Source organism: Carettochelys insculpta, chromosome 7 (assembly GCF_033958435.1).
Source record: "Carettochelys insculpta isolate YL-2023 chromosome 7, ASM3395843v1, whole genome shotgun sequence".
Taxonomy (NCBI): domain Eukaryota; kingdom Metazoa; phylum Chordata; order Testudines; family Carettochelyidae; genus Carettochelys; species Carettochelys insculpta.
Window position 1 is genome coordinate 40,931,814 of NC_134143.1, and position 21,179 is coordinate 40,952,992.

Consider the following 21,179-nt stretch of genomic DNA (forward strand, 5'->3'; position numbering starts at 1 on the left):
CCACAGCTGCTTTTCAACTGAAGTGAGTGGCGGGTGGAGAGGAGGGAAGGGTGTAGAGGGGGGTTGAGGAGGAGGGAGAGACTGTTTGGTGGGGAATGTCTTGGAAGTTCAGTAGCAGCAGGAACCACCCCATCCTGAGGGAGGGATAAATCCCCCACATACCTTGGCCTCTCCTTTCCCCTTCTCCTCCCCTGCCTTCTTCCTGACTTTGCACAGCAAGCTTTCTCTCACTCACACACAGACATCTATCGCTGCATACAACAGCTTAAGCAGTCCACCTGAATGGTTTGCTCTGTGTCATGGAGTAGATCAGCACAGCATGCAGACTGGATTTGAAAGGGGATAGATATCTGCATGTCAGCAGTGCAGCCAGAGGAGTGCAAAACTATGAGCAAAATGGCCAGTGGAGGTATTGTGGGACATTTCTGGAGGCCAGCTGCAACGCAGCTAGCAGGTGAAGAGTCCGCACTGGCACTGCAGCCACTGTGCCGCAAGCGCTGCACTTCTCAATGAGGTGGTTTACCTAGAGCGCAGCAGCTGCAGAGTTAGTGCGCACTAAGTACCTTGCCAGCATGGGCACCTCAAGACTGACAGCTCTGGGAGCAGATTTAGTGCACTGTCACTTGCCAGTGCAGACCAGCTTTAGCACAGCGTGCATGCTAGGTGCCATGCCACAGTCAAGCATCTGCGTGGCAGTTTAAGTTTTTCTGCTAAGCGGGAGCTGTGCCATGACAGCCTCTCCACATTTGGTATAAAAAACATTAGTCTTCTGTGCGCTTACATGTGTTGTGGTAAAATTGTTAAAATCCTCTATTTTCCTCTTCCAACAGAGTAACACTTTAAGTTGTGCCAAACTTGGTGTCGTACGTGAAGGTCTCACTTCACTCATGTTTAATTTTTTCAGAAAATTCTGAATGTTAATCCAAAGAAAAGGGGCAATACTGGAGTAAGATCATCTCTGTGACAAAATATCTTATTTTTCCTCTGTTTAAACTGCAGCTAACCAGCATAAAAGTTACATACCACCTGAGATGCCTGAACCATTTCTATCAATTGACTATTAGGATGTGTCGTCCCCCCACCCTGCCGCATCCTCCAGGGGATCCTGCATTCGGGCTGAGGTTTGTAAGAGGCCCTTGCCCAATTCCTACCCAATCAGAGAACGTTTTCTGCAGCTGAGTTGACGTTCAGATTTTTTTCCCCTATTTTTCTCTAAATCTCCTGGCTTTTTTTCTCCGTACTTTCTTAAAACCTTCATGTGATTTAGAGACTCATGTGTCACATTAAAGATCATTCTTTCGTAGTACAATGTGGTATGAATAGTTTTCTTGGGAGCTCTACTGTCATCAAGTTACATTTGTGAATTTTGAGCCCATCCACCCTCCACTTACAATAATTTTTCACAAAAACAAGGTGCTTCTAACATAAAACATTCGCACAGTTTCACATTAGCCAAACAATTCCTCTGTTTCTTCTTCGAGTGGTGTCCCTCTGGGAGCTCAAATCCTGGTGTCAGTGGGTCCTCACAACGACGCTCGGAGATTCTTCAACAGCCATGGTTTCCCATGCTGCGCATGCACAGTAGTGCCTCCGAGTGCTATCTGGTACATGCATGGCGTGGGCCCCTCAATTCCTTCTCTACTGTCCTTGGCTGCAGACAGAGATTTTCTCTATCTTTCACTGAAAGAGAAAGAAGAGTTAGTTATTGTTCTACCTTTAGCTGTTCTTATCCAAGTTATCTTTCCCATTAAAGTTTAACAACAGAAAAAAATTGTTAGGTTTAGTGTTAGAGTTTAGTTACTGCGTCATTGCCATGCCAGGCTCCCCAGGCTTCAAGTAATGTGCAGTGTTCAGGGAAGCCATGCATTAAGTGCCTGGGTGAGGGTCAGCAATCCTGCATCAACTGCTCCAGCCTCACAGTGTGGGCCATGAGGGACTGAGCCAATAGGCTCAAGACTTCTCTTTACAAAAAAGGCTCCAACCACTGGCCCTGGAGCAGCCCTCCACATAAAACCAGCATGGGAGACCAAGGGTACAGACTCTGCACGTCCCTCTACCACAGTTAGCACTCTGGCCACCAAGGCAGGCATTTTCCCAGTGCATTCCTGGCCTCCAGCACCATCTTCACGGGCTGCACCAATGGAAACGGCTGCAGTGATGCCCCCAGCACTAAGCTGGCACCGCTCAAACGGGCATTTTCAGAGCTGAACCACCAGCATTTGGTGCTTCCAACACCATTGGCCCCATTGCTACTGCCAGCTTTGGCTGCTGCTACTGCAGGTCATAAAAGGTCAAAAACTAAGATCCCCATCATTGGTGCCAGAGACAGAGTGCAAGCAACACCACTCTGAAACTCTACACCACTTACACGTCACACTCGACTCAGCACCATGCAAGTCCTGGGCCAAGACATAGTGCTGCTCACGTGGCACCGGAGAAGGCACTGAAGTAGCACTGGGACACCACTTCACCTAAGCCTACAGCACTGGAGTGCAGTACAGTAGCCAAGAAGCACCACGAAGACTTGCTGCCAAAGGTGCACACAGCACTGGCCTTGGCCCCACCCTGCTTGCCACACTGTATGTCCTCAGCACTGCCTCCATGCCCAGGGTTCTCACATGGCTCATGGGCCAGACCACCCACCCGGCAAGGGGGCTGTTCCAATTGGTGGAGTGTCTTTTCATTGCAGCACTCCAGTCCCATGCACTCCAGCTGGGAAGACCTGCCACCAGCAATGGCTTACCCACAGCTGCTCCTCACTGGTCACCCTGCCAGTCATGATCACCCCGCTCCCATGCTCTCCCAGCACCTACTGTGTCCAGGGACCAGTCTATATCCCTGCAACCCACAGCAGCAGTGAGACACGCCCATCACAGTATTCTGAGGCACAGGACTCTATCAGAGGGCTAGGACAGGTCCCCACTGCACCACTCTTCTTCATCACCTGATGATGCCATGATCTCTGTTTTGCCTCCCTCTGGAGATGACTCATGAGCCTTGCAGGAACCATTTTGGTGGGTGCCTCAGGCGCAAGGAAAAGACCTGCAGGAGATGCAGGTCAAGCAGTATAGGCTTCACCACACCCTGCAAACCCCTCTGCCTCCTCCAGAATTCCACTGCCTATGGACAAGGCGGTAATGGACCCCACAAACATCTGACAGATGCCTGCATCCATTGCACCCAGCAACAGGAAGAGAGGTAAGAGGCATTTTGTGGTCCACAAGGATGCAGTTTTTATTCACCCGTCTGCAACTAAATTCGCTGGTGGTTGATGCGTTCCATAACAAGTCCAAGTTCTTCTGTTCCACCTCTCAGGACAAAGCTAGCAAAAAGTGGGATATCATGAGGAGTAAAGTCTACTCTTTGGGCACATTGGTCCTGGGGATGGCAAACTAGGCGGCCATGCTGGCTGACTATGGCAACCTCAATTATTTCAAGTTGCAAGAGCAGGTCCCTTCCTTGCTGGAGCAGCAAAACCCAGCCCTAATAAACATAATACAAGAAGGCATACCATCACCTGTATGGCCGTCCAGTCCACAATGGACATAGTGGACACGGCAGCTAGAGTCATGGCCTCCGCTGTGGTCATGAAGTGCACATCATGGCTCTGACCCTCAAGGGTCGTTAAAGACCTTCAACAGAAGGTAGATGAGCTTCCCTTATATAAGCAACACCTCTTTGGAGAAAAGAATGATGAGGTCCTACATTCAACAAAGGGCTCTTGTACCACGCTGCATATGTTGAGGCTGTACACCCTCCCACCCCCATGTAAGCAGGTTCAGTACTTTCCCTACCAAAGACCACTTCCAACACCACAGTGCTACAAACCCCACCAATGACACAGGTCTCAGTGGCACAAACCTGATCAACAGCAGCATCATGAATCTGCTGCTTAGGCTGTTGAGGGTGGGATGCCATGGTTTAGAGGGTTTGGTTGGGAGCCTGAGTGATCTTCCTACTCCAGCCATCTCACAGTCTGGTCACAAGCCATTTCACCACCACCTTTGCCCTTTTTCCATTGTTGGGCCATCACTACTTTGGACAAGTGGGTCCTAGAACGAGTGGCTCAAGGGTATTCCATCCTGTTTACCTCATCCTCCACTGCTCTCCTACCTTATCCATCTTCAGGGACCCTTCTCACAAGAATTGCTCAAGCAAGAGGTGCAAGCACCTCCTCCATCTAGGTGCCATTGAGATGGTCCCAGCAGAATTTCAGAAAAAAACGGGTTGGAGGCCCTTCCTCAACCTCTGGAGGCTCAACAAATACATCCTCTATCAACGTTTCAAGATGGTGACTCTCATGACCATTATCACAGCACTGGACAAAGAAGACTGGCTCTCGGCTCTCAGCCTACAGGACGCCTATTTCCACATCATGAACCACCCAGTGCACAGGTGCTTTCTTCATTTTGGGGGTCGGGGGGGGGTCTGGCTGCTACCAATACTATATCCTTCCATTTGAGCTCTCAAGTGCACCCATGGTGTTCTCCAAAACTCTGGCAGTTGTGCCTGCCCACCTATGACATCATGGGGTTATCTTTCCCTATCTGGATGATTGCCTCATAAAAGGAGCCTCATTTCTGGAGACACTTCTCATGGTATGGGTCACCAAAGATCTCCTGCTCAGCCTTGGTTTCCACATAAACTGTGAGAAGTACACACTTTGACCCACTCAATCTCTAGAGTTCATTGGGGCCCACATAAACACTACCACTGCCAGGGCCACTGTTCCTGTTCAAAGATTCCAGGCCCTGTGCAACCTCATCCTAGTGGTGCAACTGTCTCCCACCATCATGATGCACGTATGCCTGATGCTTCTGTTTCACAAGGCCACCACCACAGACATGATCAAGCTGGCCAGACAATACATGTGGTGTTCTCAGTCCTGGCTGGCCGTATGCTATGCTCCAGCCAGGGACCCACTGTCCAAATTTATAGCCATTCTGCCATGCATTCTTGCCTCCCTCCAGTGGTGGACATATCTAGACAATGTCCTCACCAGTTGCTTTTCCACCTGCTGCCCCCATCTATGACCCTTACTATGGATGTCTCCCTTATGGGATGCGGGGGCCATTTGGGTTGTCTTATTGTCCAGGGCAAGTGAGCCTTCACCGTGCAAGTGCTCCACATAAATCTACTGGAGCTCAAGGTGGTCTGCTACACTTGCCAGCATTTCCATTGGCACCTCACACACAGAACTGTCAACATTCTGACAGACAACACTACATGCATGTATTACATCAACCATCAGGACGCTGTTCGTGCATAGAAGCCATAAAACTGTGGACCTGGTGCCTTCAGCACCACATCACTCCAGTGGCTATATATCTTCCCCAAGGTATGAATGTGACTGCAGACACCCTCAGTTACTTGTTCAGCAATCACCATGAGTGGGAGATAAGCGCACTGGCCTTCAAACATGTATTCCAGCTTTGGGGCCAGCTCTGCATAGACCTCTTTGCAACCCAAGTCAACAAAAAGTGCCATCAGTACTGCTCCAGAGTGGGTCTGGGAAGACTCCCTCAGGAACGCTTTCTCCATTGAATGTGACACACCCCTTCTCTACGTGTTTCCTCCCCTTCCCTTGATTCACAAGCTTCTGGTCAAGGACAGACTGGACCGAGCTTACCTCATCCTGATAGCCCCGGTGTGGCCAAGATAAACTTGGTATCCTTACCTTTACTGGGTGTCAGTGGCGACTCCATATCCCTTTCCTCCCTCCTACATTCTTCTGTCCCAGGACATTAACTGAACCCTTCATCCCGATCCACTCAGGCTGCGCCACCACACATAGCTCCTCCATCGTTCCAGGATGCCAAAATCATGTGCTCTGAGAGGACTGAAAAGGGTTCTCATTAACAGCAGATGAGAGTCCACCCACAAGTCCTACCTTTACAAGTGGACATAGTTCTCTCCGTGGTTGGGCACTGCTCACCCTATGCTTCCTCACACTGCACCCCTTCTTGGCCTCCTTGACTATGTGCTGTACCTGTGTGAGTCAGGTCTAGCCCTCTGTACCGTCAGCGTGCATGTGCACCATTGGCAGCATTCCACCAAGCAAAGGATGGGCTCTTCTTCCTTGCCCATCCTATCACCAAATGCTTTTTGACGGGTCTGCAAAACACTTTTCTGTCAGTACATCCTCTGGTCCCTATCTGGGACCTTAACCATGTATTCAATTGTCTCAGGAAGCCGCCCTTTGAAACCCTGGCAACGTGTTCCTGACTCCATCTGTTGATGAAGGTCATGTTTTTAGTCACCATCGTGTTGGCGAAGGCAGGGGCTGGGGAGCAGGGAGTTTGCTGCGCTGATGGCTGAACCTCCTTATGCGGTGTTTACCAAGGATAGTTACTATTCGCCAAGTTCCTCCCTAAGGTTCCCTCTCCATTTCATATCAACAGACCTATCCACTTACCTGCATTCTTCCCAAAGCCACATCTGATCCTACATTTGTGGAGTGGCATACTCTGGACGTTCATCCGGCGTTAGCCTTTTATATTGATTGCACAAAGCCTGGGTGCAGGTCTCCTTTGCAGAGCAATCCCAGTGCCATCCTGTTTTCTGTTAACAGTTGTCCAAGTGGATTTCCACCTGCATACACACCTATTATGCGCTTCACTGGAAGGACCTTCCAGGTCACTGCTCATTCTACCAAGACTGTCTCTTCCACCACTGCCTTTCTCAAGAATGCACCCCTTACAGACATGGAAGGTGGCAACGTGGTCTTCAAGCAATACGTTTGCACAGCACTATGCTCTTCCGTCTTCGATTGCTTCCCCATTCAAGTGGGTTGAGCAGTTACTGGGCTCCAAATTCACCTCCAAAGTGTGACTACTGCTTTATATTCACCCAGTGTGGAGCAACCACCAGGGACAATACTCAGAGAAGAAAAGGAAGTTACTCACCTTGTGCAGTAACAATGGTTCTTTGAGTTGTGTGTCTCCATGGATGTGCCACTTCCCTCCCTCTTTCCCCTGTTTTGGAGTGTCCTACTGTATATTCTAATGTAGAAAAGGCAGGGAGGGGCCCATGCCACATGCACGCCAGATAGCACGAAGAGGCACTACTGCACATGCGCAGTGTGGGAAACTATGGCTATAGGGGAATCTCTGAGCACCGGTGCGAGGATGCACTGACACCCAGAGTGGAGCACCCATAGGGGGACACATCTCGAAGAACCATTATTGCTGCACAAGGTGAGTCACTTCCTCTTCTCTTCACTTGCCCTCAGGCTTCATCAATAATCAGTGAGAAAGCCTGGTTTCATATACTTGATGTGGAAAGAATCTTTGATCTTTTAAACAGCATTAAGTCCCTTAGAAATTCCACCATCTATTCCATAGTCTGCTCTCCAACTGCAAAGAATTTCCTTACATGTGAAAATTAATCCAAAGTAAAGCAGGATGTTAATTTAAACTGGTTGACTATTCCTGACTCACTCTATGGAATTCTGATTTCAGAATTAATAACACCTATTCCAAGGTATTTGCAACAACTGTCTTAAAATAATTCAGAATAAGATTATCCATATATGGAATTAATCAGGAACTACTAACAGGAATAATTCCCCATGTAACCCTGCCATAAAGGTTAGGCACTCTCAGTCGAAGAGCTGTCTGAGTGATCAGTTTTTTAAATTCAATCCTGTTTTGAACAGGCACAGGTTTTACTGCCAGATGTTAGAGTTCACTCAGCTAGAGCACCTCAAAGCATGATGACATAATGGTACTTTTTCTAAGGCTGCCACTTGGGATATTGTGCATGCTTTTACTCAGCAGTATTATGTTAATGATGGAGCAAAACTGACTTTCAGGAGGCTTCTGCAAGAAGGTATGCAGGAGAAGGCTGGGAGTGAGGAGGTCTGAGCAGGAGGGTATGCAGGAGCGAGCTGAGGGTGCAGGGTCTGGGAGTAGGGGGCGCTTACCTGGTGCAGGACCCCCCCATTGCTCCCAGGCACTGCCCTCCCAGTTGCTTTGATTGGCCAAAATTCTAGCCAGAGTGGCAGGGGACGGCCTTTCCAGGCAGTGTTGCACAGTCATTCCCCCAGCTGGGGAAGGGGAGGAGAGAGGGGAGCGGGGGCGGTGGCAAGCAGAGCCCAGGGCCACTTCCTGCCCCTGCCAGGTAGAGCCCGTGGGCTGGATCCAGCCCTGGCTTGCCCAACTCCAGTGTGCAAGGCTCAGTGCTCCACACCCCCACCCTGCTGTGGGCTGGATGCTAAGGAGGGAAGCCCTGAGCCTCCCAGATCCAGGCAAGTTGGAGGCCAAATCCATCCTGCAGGCTGGTGGTTCCCCACCCTGGTCCTGACACATGATTAATATGAGATAAAGGGCTTCTAGGGTGATATCATCAGGACTCCACTGTGAATTTTGTGGACATGCTTGTATTATTCAGCCATCTGATTCCATTAATGTAGCAAAGCATTTTTAAACAATGCGGAGCACTCTAAAGCAAATATTTTGTTATCTGATGTATTAGAGATATTGAGTATCTTATTGTTTATATATTTGGTACCATACAAGTTTCCTAAAGGTATTTGGCATTATGAGACACTGGTTTGGCCTTCATTTAGAACTAATGTGTCTCTCACATGGTAAAAAATAAAAGCAAGTAAATTTGGGGCCTGATCTTAGATTCCTTACACATCTTAAACTTCCACTGTGTTCATATAAGAAGCAAAAGCTATGGCTTAAGTTTTAAATCTGAAATCCTTCACTGCATAGGAATCAGGTGTTCATAACAAAACCATGATTGCTAGGCATATAGTAGCTCTCTATGGTCATGTCTACACTTAGAGAAATCTTCGAAATAGCCATGCTAATGGCCATTTCGAAGAATACTAATAAGGCGCTGAAATGCATGTTAAGTAAGGGGATTTTGAAGTTGGCTGGTCCTTTCGAAAAGGACCCTGGTCTGAAAGAGTCACATGGGAGCGAAAAGCAGCAATGTTGAAGTGCCGCAGCCAGAGGCAGGCTAATGAGGTGCTGACCATGCATTTCAGCACCTCATTAATATTCTTCGAAATGGCCATTAGCATGGCTATTTTGAAGATTTCGCTAAGTGTAGATGTAGCCTGTATACGTCAGGCTGACGGACCAAGATCTTTGGCAGGAGGGAATGAATCTACGGCCTTCGGGGTCAAAGCCCTACAGCATGAGCTAAAAGCCAGCTGGTTGTCAAATAGAGACTTCACTCTCCCTTGTCAATAGTCTCAGCGCGTCTGGGATTGCATAGGCATTCACTCGTTATGGCATATTTGTTACTGAATTATTGTTGCAAAGTTATTTTGAGGGTATTAACAGGTAAATATCCAAAAATATAATACCATATCGTAATGACCTTTTTAGTGCCATTTTTTAAAACCAATTTTAAACTCCAGGCTATAATTCCTTTTTAAATGCATTTACTAGGGCCCACATGAATATGTTTAATGCCCCTGTTGTGGGAGGTGGAGAGAATTCCTCCCCTCCTAATTATATAAAAAGCTTAATAGAATTAGTGTAACATAATATATCTGTGTAATTTTTCAACCCAGCTGTGGAATTCTGCATCAGGGATATAATTATTTATTAACAATTCTATTGAGTTGATATCATTCTTGATTAAATTCCGTGGAAGATTATAGTTATTACAGGATTATTTATTTTTATGGACTCCTATAGGCTTTGTTATTGTTTTCAGTAAGACTTTTATATAACAAAAGGTTTCTTTTGTTGTTGTTGTTGTTCTACATTTTATGTCTCTGGGGTTGTCGATGACCTGAACAGTGGTGAGAAGGAAGGATGGTATGTGGTTAAGGGATGTTGGGCACATCAGTCAATATTTCTGTGCTTCAGTCTCTGTCTGTGGAAAGGGGATAACACTTTCATCTCTGGGTTGTTGTGAGAATAAATCCATAAATGTGGAGAAGAAATTCAGGTATGTGGCACTGGGAGTCGTATCAGTACTTAGACAGTGAAAAGTCCACTACTGGTTGCTGTACAATCAGAAAACATTAATGGTACTAAATCTAACTTCAAAAAAAATACTCTTTGCTGTTAAATATAACCAGTTTCAGAGACAGACAGCTGAAATGGAGGCTAAAGTGCAAAGGAGAAAGAGCATAATTCTTGGTTTGTGGTAGGAACTGAAATAGCTATGTCATTAGCAACAATAATTAAAGTTTCTTGAAGCCAGAATAAATAGATTCCAATTTTTTCTAGGGCCTTCCTTGGAAAAATAGCTGCACGTACATAGCTGCCAACTTCTTTTGGCTCAGTTAATAGGCTTCTTGCAAACTCAACTCCAACTCTCCATTACTGATTACAATAGGCTGTTTTGTCTTTATATGGTTGTTTTATATCCCACTGGAGCTAGCTCAGTCCCCTGCCAGTTACATTTTTATGGTTTAGGAAATGAAAAGCTTTGTGTTTCTGGGCATTGGCTTTGCTATTAAAATAAAGCATAGCCTCTTCTTTTTATGTAAAAGATGCGCTAAATCCAAGGCTGTAGTCTGCTATTACAATGTAGTACCCGCAACAAAGAGTGATGTTTAATTATATCTTTAATAGTCCCTTTTTTCACCCATTCATAAGACAAAATATACTTCACTCATCTTGGTTCTCCAGCATTTCCTTCCTATTTGGTTCATACGTTTGTTCTTAGCTAATCAGTAGGCTCTTCTGAAATGTAGACTAAATCTTTGCCCCAAAATGCACATTGTTTATATATATGGAAGTTCAATGCCTCCCCGCCACTGCCCCCCGGAAAGATGTTCTGTCAGGGACATATTCTGTTAGCATTGTATTAACATAGCAATTCTTAAGCCTCCTGTTCATGCACCTGTATTACTGGTGTGTCTGTAAGGAGAAATTTAATCAATTTACGATGTAAAGTGTGACTATTTAATCATGTACGACTTCCAAGGATTTTCAGTTCTCAACACACTGCAATGACATATGCAGTTCAGAACATTCTACTATTCTTTCATACTTCCAAGATAATAAAAACTAAGTTAGTTTTAGTGGTTCTCTTCTTGGTTGATACAGAGTAGGATGGGATGGATGGGAAAAAACTTGGCAGACACATGTGGAAGCAAGACTCAGGAGCTGAATGGATGATGCAGGAAATGTTAATGTATGCCACTGCTGTGTTCTGCTTGCACTAGGAGATTCATTTATTCATCTCTTCTCCCATAAGATCAGTATTGGTCTCATCCAGTGTCTGATGAGATCACTGGAAAGACTCATTTTAGTTAAAATTTGCTTTGATTTGAACCTAGTATAGCAAGAATTGCACATATCTCATTCCATAAGACCAACTGTATTGCATACACATGGTATTTGTATTTTTATATTGGGTTTATGACACATTTTGGAGCTATTAAAATAGGATGCACACAGTTTTCTTTTGCTCGTGCTTATTGAAGTTAACTGAGAATGTTATTGTTTTAGAGGCACCTTTGTTCCTATTGAAACAACTTCTCTTATTTCAGTTCTCCTCTTGCATGGTATCAGTGTCACCTGAAGGCCACTCTATAAACTTCAAGAAAATTCTTCAGGAAGCTAGAGTAAAATGAGACATTAGTAAAGCATTCACGATACGTGTGATGGAGTTATACTCTTAGGAATGAAGGTATGTTGTGCATTGTGGAAATAAACTAATTTGTATTGTTTTCGTTTACAGAACAAGAAAATGTTGGGTCTGTGTGCCAATGCAGTTCTTTGATATATTCTGCTAGACTCTTTGTACTTGACCGAGAGAAGTTCTGTTCCGGTTTGTACCAGTACTTCTATGAAGAATCCCTCTTCGCTTACCGATGAGACAGTCTGAACAGACTACTAGCAGACGAGCTTTCATGGGACAGACCCACTTCTTCAGACCAAGAAGTGGTCTGAAGAAGTGGGTCTGTCCCACGAAAGCTCACCTAATAAATTATTTTGTTAGTCTTTAAAGTGCTACTTGGCTGCTTTTTCGTTTTGATAGTATATAGACTATCACAGCTCCCTCTCTGTTACTAGCAGATGTACCTGGTGTTATTTGGGTTTTTAACTGAAGTTTTTTTTTAAATAAATGCAAAATTTACATACTTTATTTTAGTAATTGTATTTTTTCAAAAATGAAGGCTGGAGTGAAGGTTTGGGGGTGAGGCAGGGCAGAGGGTTGAGAGGTGTGGAGGTACTCAGGATGAGGGGTGGGTGCAGGACTCAAGGCAGGGGTCTGGCAGGCGGGAAGCTTACTGGGACTGTCCATGATGGTGAGGCTGGCACTGCTCAGGCAACAGCTTCTCCCAGGGAGCCAGGTCAGCACTCTGCAACCAGCAGATCCTTCTAAGGGGCCAGGACAGTGCTCCACAGATGTTGGCTTCTCCTGGGTGGGAGGGCAGAAATCTAGGGCTAGGGTTCTGCACGCTGGCCCTGGCCTTCAGCTGAAGCCCAGCCGTCAGCCTGTCTGGGAATGGGGGCAGCACTGTGGGGGCAGCCCCCACCCTGCTGCTGCTGCTGCTGTAGGAGAGGCCTTGCTTGGAGCAGTGGCCCCACATCCTGCAGCTGGGAGGAGCAGTACTCTGTGGGCTGGCCATCTGCCACCCTACCCTGTAGCTGGTCTGGGAGAGTCAGCACTTTGGGGACCACTACTGGCCTCCTGCAGCCCTCTTTATCCTGCAGCTTTTTTTGGGAGGGCGTTCTGGGGGCTGGCTGGGCCCCAGGGCTGTCCCTGGCCTGCAGCACTGCTTTGCAGCCTGCCAGGGGAAGTGAAGCTTCAGCAGCCTCCCGCCAACACCTGCAGGCTGTCTGTGGGTGTCCAGGCTCTGTGGGCTGCCCCCTACAGTGGCTCCCCCTGCTGTCATGGGGGTGAGGTTCTGGGGGGCTACCCCCTCCTCCAACGGTCCCCACATCCTGACAGCTGGCACACTCCAGGTTTGGGGCAGGGGGGCTACTTACCTTGCCTGGTTGCAGGCAAGATGGTGGAGCCACATTCCTGCTGGCCAGTTTTGGTGCTGCAGCTGCCCCCCGAGTGGCCATTCTCAGTTTTGTATCCCGTCTCTCTCTGTCCCCTTCCTTTCCATGTTACGGAAAATAGGCCCATTCCTGGCACTTCCCATTTTCCTGGCACCACCAGTTCTTGATCTTGGCTTAAATTAGGATAAGAGGAGGCTGTGTACCAAATTTGGTGGTCTTAGCTCTTAGGGTTTAGGAGTTCTCGAATAAATGGACTGATGGACACACAGACAGATGGCCACCCAGACAAGTGAACGCTAAACTATTAGCATATAAAGGGTGACATTCCAGAGGCCATATAGGAATGCTGCTGAGGTTCAATCAATTTAAACTTTTACTGCCATTAGGGTTATCAGTGAACCTGAGATTGCCTGTGTGGACGCATAAGGGACAGCAGGAGACTCAGTGTTTTATTTCCTCACTAAATAAAAAGAAATAAAACTGCACCAAAAACATAGTTGCTGTCTGGGAGGAATGACAACATGGTGACCAAAAAGCCTTGAAAATATGGCTGTTTATTTTTATTACAGTAGCAGCCAGAAGCCCTAACTGAATTTTAGGCCTTATTGTGCTAAGTGATGTATGTCACAGCACCTCCCCAAGCTTTGTTTCAAAATAGTACCAGTGGTCATGGGCTGACATTTCAAAGTAATTGACCCACAGTGGCCTGGCACAGTTGCAGACCTGACCATTCTAGGCATACCTGCAGGCAACGCCACTGCTCGCTTCCCCACTTCCACTCCCCATCCTCCCCACACAGCAGAGCCATAAAGGAGCTGGCCACAGGCAAAAGGGCTGGCTGAACGTGGCCTGCCCTGAAGCCCTGAACTGCGCTGTAGCCAGAGGGAGCTATGAGCCAAGATGAAGCTGCTCAGGCAGCAGTCACGCCCAGTGTAGCAATATGCTGCAGGGGAAACTGTCATGTAGGGGAACGTGGTGTGAAGGGAGGCTGCCAAGGGGAACCTGGTGGCCTGCTCCCTGGCTCACAGCATCTGCCACTCACACACCCTTCCCCAATCCTCCTCCCTTCCCCCCACTCCAGTGCATATGGGTAAGAGTCCTCCCTGTGAGGGAGACTGTAAGTAGTGGAGTCAGGGTGTGCAGGACATGGGTGGAAGGCAAGCCAGCCAGTCCCCTCTCCCACCTGCAGGCCCATGGCCTGGCTGGCACAGTCCCATGCCTGCTAATCCCCATGTTATAGGTGTCACAGTGCTCCCTTGGGATGTCTGTGTCTCTGCTGGACAGTGCCCACTGTCTGGGCAACATATGGCTGTGCTCAGAGCACATCGCCAGCATCTGAGGCAAGACCTTTGGCGTCGGGTTAGAGATTGGGGCAAGGCCTCATACACAGACTCTCCTGTGATGACGGCCCTCATAATGCAAATATGGTGGATTCTGCCACCTCCCACACCATCTATGTGCCTGCATGGGATCCACAGGAGGAAGCACGCCTGGGATGACCTGCTTCATGGGCTTGGAGAAGGATCAGGCGAAGTGCTGAGTGGACTGGAAGCACTGCCAGGCCATCTTGGACCACCTGATGCGCCAGAAGGACACCATAGCTGCAGCAGTGGAATGTGTGGTGTCCTGCCTAGAGTGTGCCACCAGCCATGTACCTGCTCTTCCCAGCTTTCTCTTTCAAGTTTCCACAGGGGCTACTGGGGCCCCAGACAACAGGGTGGCAGGACCCCACAACTCCCACCCCCTGGGCAGCTGCCGCCACCCCATGACCTGAAAGCAGTCACTCAGTACCCACTGGGCAGTGCTGCCTCTAAAGATGGATGAACTGGAATGTAGGAAGTGTATAGTCTTTGTGCTGGTTTTCTAAAGGAGCCAATTTGCACCCCTTGTGAATGCCACTTTGTTCTAAATCCAGGCACTCCATGTATTTTAAGAAACGCATAGCCTTGTGACCAGCTCCCATTGATATTTCATGCATATGAACTAATTATGGTTTTTGTGATTTTTTTTTTTGCATGCCTATATTTTTCAAGCTATGTATTCTGTTGTGATGCGATGGATGTCCCCCAAGTAAGGGGTTCTGACACCACCTGCTCTTTCATCACCGGTGCTTCTGTGCTGTGCAGATTCGGCTCACAGCCCTGGCACTAACAGCCTGCTCACAGAGGAATGGCCTCATTCTGGTTTCTACCAGCCTAGTTACTATTTGCAGGGGGACACCAGCAGCCTTTCTGATTTTTGTCTTCCCCTCTCCTCCTTCCCAATTCATCCAACAGTATCCAGTCCCTTTGACTAGGTACTCACAGAAGTTAATAGGATCACTGCCTCCAAAGAGAGAGAATGCACATAGACTGGTAGGTTAACTGAGTTCAACCCTTCAGTTTATCATCAACATTGAAGTGGTTTTGTAATAAAACAAGAGTAAATTTATTAAGAAAGACCAGACATTTGGGATAGTAAGTCAGAACAGATGACACAGACATGATTACAAGTACAACAAAACCAAACACGTTGCTAGCGACTAAAACTTTACTTCGGCAAGTTACAGTATTTATCTCAGCAGGCATCTCCCCAGTAGTCAGTTCCAGGAGATGTCAACCCCCTTAGTTGGCCTCTTGTGTCCCCCCTCCCCGCACCCAGGAGATCAATCCCAGAATGGTTTCTACTTCTGTGTGTAGTTCACAAAGTCTATTGTCTCTTTTAAAAAAATCAGGAAAGTTTCCTGGAATTGCAGTCCCCCATCCCCCACTATGATCATTAAGCAGTCTTCCCACCACCACTCATTTAGCTTGCTGACTTTATTTACCTTTCTATGTAGATGCACTTTTCATTATCCTCTGAGGTATCATCTGGCCCAATTTATGCTGGAGGTACAGGAAAATAGGCAATACAACATTCCTATATCTAGGGCAGGCTGGATTTTGCAGTGCTTGGCAAAACATCTTCCCAGAACATATTTCCAATGTGCACCTAGAATTCTGTATATACCATCTAGATATACATAAGACAATAATATATTAATGATATAATAATAATAATAATTAATAATAACCTAAATGCCCAGATTTTTTACTGGTTTCTATGTGACACCTTACATAACATCTTTTAGGTCCAGATTATGACAGGTGTGTGCTAGGAGTGTGTCAGGCTGACGTGAGTTACAGAATGGGGTGCTCTTTGCCAGGTGACCACTGGGGAGCATCCCAGGGTCACACCTGTACAAATATGCTATCAAGAAAACAAGGAGATGATAATCTCAGCCATCAAGCCAAAAGCAATTTGCTCAGTTTTCTCACTCTTAAGCCTCTAAGAAGAATTTCAAAGGCATTTGCTATTGGATTGCTAAAAGCTGTTTCTGTTCCTTTTATTTAGTAGTTTCTAATGTCTGATCCAAGTCTCATTAAAGTCAATGGAGAGATTCTCATTGATATCCATGGAAATGGATCAGACTCTATATGGTCTGTGTTCTAGATCTGGAACATTTACACTGATAAAATAGAGTTAACTCTAGGAAGGCACTGTGTTTTTTAATCTTTGCATAGCTGCCAAGGTAACAGAGCGTTCCAGTGTAATATGAATATTACCAATTGGTTCATGGTATTTGTGTGAGGACTCACTAATGAGCAATCTACTGTTTGCTTCTGCTTCTTTGTACATGTAAGTCTGGGTAACTAGCATTTAGGAAAGTGTTCATAGTCACATTTAATATCTGCTAAAATAAAACAGCAGAAGATAGTTAATTTAATAACTCTAAATGTGAAGTATTCAGATATTGTGAAATGTTTTTAGAAATGCTTGAGGACAGTTGCAAAAGGACTGCATATTTTTTCATTGCTAAATTATGTCCATTGAGATTTGAAAAATAAAATAAACACATCTTAGGAATTAGCTGACAATAGGGCTGTCATTAAAAATGTTCCCAGTGTTTTACCATAGTCCTTCGTTGACAGATGGTGGAACACAAGCCTGTCCTATAGTTTCATTTTTCTGTAAGCTTGCATTTAAACAAGTTTGAATGCTTGAAAGAAAACGTTGGATTTTTAATATCTGTAACTTTTTATTTTTCTTTAAAGTCACTGCAGGTCTCAGTGGTGTCTTGGAAAAGGTGCTGAAGTATGGAACTCACAGTGAAACAAGTCATTGGAGTGTAGCATATGGGATTCATTTATATGTTCTAAGAGAGAAACTGAGTGTCTTCTCGCAGGCCTCTATGCAGGAAGGGTGTGAGTGGTACAAATTCCCCACCTTCCAGCAAGCTGCCCCACCCTTTCCCCACTCCACCCACATGCTGAGCTGAACATGCAAACCATTGTTGCAAACACCCTCCTAGGTCTCCACCAAATCTTCCGCCAAGTGGCCTGAGGTTCCCAGTGAGAATTGGTAATTCACTGAATCTCTTTATACTGCTCACATGTTTGTATCATTTCTTATATGTGGAGTTATAAATATTGGCTCTGTGTTTATATTTGAAATTTAGTTTCTGAGAAATCACAACAGGAGGTGTGGCAGCCTCCTGTGAAAGGGTTCCTAGTCAAGTAAAGCAGTACTTGACAAAGGGCTTGTCTACGCTACCTCCCTACTTCAAAGAGAGGATGGTAAGTAGGGTGTTGGGAGTTTATTAATGAAGTGCTGTGCTGCATATGCAGCACTTCATTAAGCAAATCTCCCACCCCCTCACCCCCCCCCCACTGTGGCAACTTCAAAGTTTTAAACTTAAAAATTTTGAGGAGTAAAGGGACTTCAAAGTACCCCGGAACTTTGAAGTACCAGTGGGTGAGCCGCAGCTACATATGAGCCAATACTTCGAAGTTTAAAACTTTGAAGTTGCTGCGGGGGCAGAATTTGCTTAATGAAGTGCTGCATATGCAATGTGGCACTTCATTAATAAACTCGCAACATCCTTCTTACCATCCTCCCTTCAAAGTAGGGCGCTAGTGTAGATGCAGCCAAAGAAAAGACCTTATCGGATTCCAATCAACATCTGAGGTGTTTGGCTACAAGTTTATAACTGAACAGAAGGGCCAAGGTTCATTGCCTAAAAAAAAGGACATGGACAGGTGACCAGCTCATGTGGAAGGCTCCATTTCAGATGTGCTTCCGCACAGGGAAGAATAATGGGATTCCTTCCACATGGGCAAAGGTATAAAAAGGGCCCTGAGGTTCCTCCATCTGTGTATTCACCTCATCACTTCAAGAACATCTCTGCTATGAACTGAGCCCAGAAGAATGGCTGACCCCATCCTAACATAGGATGTATCCCAAAGACTTTTAAGATAGTAGCCTATTCCACCACTGCTGCAATCCAGCATCAAGAGCTTTGTGATTGGGGTATGTAATTTGATTCCTTTAACAATTTTACTCTCAACCCAATAATTCTTTCTTTTTATAAATAAATCTTTAGATTTAGATTCTAAAGGATTGGCACCACATGCTCTTTTGGGTCAGATCTGATGTATACATTGACCTGAGAATGTGACTGTTCCTTTGGGACTGGAAGAAGCTGTGCGAGATTGGTTTACATAACCTCTCATCTGTGTAAGGAGGGATACTAGTCATGGCGCAAGAGATGCTGGAGAGCTGAGGAATTGCTTTTGTGACTTCTTGCTGGCCATTGTGGCAACTTGAGTGGTCTGTGTGATTGGTTTGGTGCCTTATAGTGAAGTGGAGGACTGTAAGAAGCCCTGTTGTAAGCAATTTGCCCTGGTTTGGCTCTCTCATCTGTGCCCAGAAAAACCTCCAATATTACAGGTGCAAGGGTGCATTGGGCTGTCAGGAGGGGTTCAGTTTGAGTAGGGGGCGGGGTGGGGTCTTTGGGTGGGGGGATGTTGAGGTCTGCGGGGTGCTCAGTCAAAGCAGGCATTGGGGAAGTCATTGGGGCAAGCAAGGGGTGGGGTGTGTGGGCCCATGGGGGGGGCCTCTTTGGGTCTGGGAAGGATGTAGAGGGGGCAAACCATGGGTGGCTGGAGGGAGCTGGGGGACAGGATTGCATGGAGAACCAAGGGTGGAGAAGGGCAGGGCCTGCTGTGTGGGGGTGGTCTATGTTTACCAAAACAAAAAAAAACAAAAAAACCAAACCGCCAAGAAATTTCTGTATATGGGCCTGTACAACAACTTGTATGTTGGTCATATAACACAGCTATACTGCTTCCAAAGCAGAAAATGTTCTGGAACCCTTAAGAGTGCTCACTGCTTTCTGCTCAAAATAGCACATTTGCTTTTGAAGCTATGATAAAGGCTTACCGCCCATCAGACACCACATTCGCACAGTGTTTGCTCAGCTCTCTGTATTTTCTATTATGAAATCAAAGTTTATAGAGACTGCAGGACTTACTTGAAGCAGCTGAAGTTACCTGGATGCTAATACACTTTGGTCAGAAAGCACATTTCACGGATTCTTCAACTATTTATTTTGAGTGCCCCAACATGTTCTATAAATTAAATCCTCTGCAGTGGCTTCTGGCTAAAATTCTCTGCAGTGCAGAGAGTCCTATGCATTACTTAAACCAACCTTCAAAAATTTAAGTGGTGCAAAGCCCTGCACAAACCCTCTACACTGGAGGAATTTGACCATTAACTTGGAATGAATTGAGTCCTTTCCTACAAAGAAAGCAACAAAAGGCATTTTGGAGCAAAAGTACACTTTATGCCAGCTGTTTCCTTCCATGCACCTCACATGAGCTAACTTTATTTGCCACTCCATCATATACTCTTTTGCCCCACATGATTTCCTGTTACAGACTATCCTTTAGGTCTGTTGGCAGCTTAAAAAAACAAACAAAGGTGGTTTTGATTCTGTGATCTCCAGCTATATGTGATATACTGGAGGCCTTAGTCTTCAGCCTCTAATATTAGAAAAAGCAATTCATAGTCAGATGCCTTTGAAGTATGATAATACTTCACTAATAGAATTCTATGAGAAAGAGTGCCCATTAAAAGAAGCATGTGGACAAAGAGAAGGTTCATATTGAAAATGGCTACAAATACTCTGTTAAAGCATTGGCAGTAGACCAAAACCCCAAATGGGGGATTGCATTTTTCAGCAGCTGCCAAGAGCAGTGTTTCACAGCGTGCACAGCACCTATGGGATTCAAAAGGCTGACCAAGAGGGTTCAGGCATCTCTCTACTTTGTTCGGCAGCATCTCAGCTGTCAGTAAAAAAGAAATAAAGTAGGAATGCAATTAATCTCTTTCTCCTGAAAAGAGGGTTGGAGGTAGGGGCATGGAACTTTACAAAGATCAGAAAATAATGTTCAAAACAGAAACGTTTGTTTAACAAATTCTCTGCATAGACAAAGGATGGGAAGAACAGCTATGGGCTTCAAAAATCCAGAAAGTACCACAGAAACTGAACAGCTCCAGTAATTTGGTTAGGTGTAGCGTTGAAATCTGGACCAGCAACCATCACCACTGTAATGTTTTCTTCCTCTCGTCCCTAAAGAAAGGTACCCATTAAGTCCCCATTCAGTAAAGCACTTCAGCATACAAAGTTAAGCACACATTTTTGTGTTTGCCGAATTGCGGCTATACAAAATATTTTACTGCTCTAATTTTTGTTTTTTGAGAAAAAGCACATTATAGCCCGTAAAACTAAGAACCACATAGTACGGTAAGTTGGTTCACAAGAGGTATAGTCCCCAAAAAAACAAAGATGCTAATTTTTTTTAAGAAATTAGTTTGATAGTTCAGAAATGGTTGCATTTTGTTTCCCTGGATATCTTTTTCTGGATCAAATTTGTAAATGCATGGGACAGTATCTGCTTGTAAATATTTATTAAGTGAAACATAGTCATTTGCCAACCCCAGTAAACCAGCCTAATTAATTTTCCAAACTATATCTCTGTATATGGTATAAAATTTTCTCATAAGATAGTTGAAGTAATGATCCAAAAATGTTTTCAGCAGCAAGTGCAGACTTACTGAGCAAACACTCTCTTCCCAGGTATTCAGCACCATTCTGAGTTTCCTGTTTCTGTACACTTCTTGTAGTCAACTGGTAATGAACTAGACAATGAATGAAATATTGGAGTAAACGTCTTTAATGAAAACAGAAAATGTGGTTATGAAAATATGTGAAGTGTGTGGTTTATTATTTTGAGAGACGTATTAACTTTTTAGCTAATTTTGTTTGGATTTATTATTTTAGCTCAACACACACTCAGAGAGGCAAAAATGTATTTGTGAATCAGATCCAAACAATTTCCCAAGGTATTTCGTAATGATCAAGGCAGATTTTTTATCAGACAA

At 45.5% G+C, this 21,179-nt stretch overlaps 1 protein-coding gene across 1 annotated transcript in view; it reads left to right on the forward strand.

The window, feature by feature from the left end:
- Positions 1 to 11,829, forward strand: part of HECTD2 (HECT domain E3 ubiquitin protein ligase 2) — a 133,127-nt gene extending 121,298 nt beyond the window's left edge. Inside the window, exon 23 of the mRNA XM_075000368.1 lies at positions 11,662 to 11,829. The gene's annotated coding sequence lies outside the window, so the exon portion shown is untranslated. The remainder of the gene's footprint in view (positions 1 to 11,661) is intronic.
- Positions 11,830 to 21,179: the final 9,350 nt, after the last annotated feature.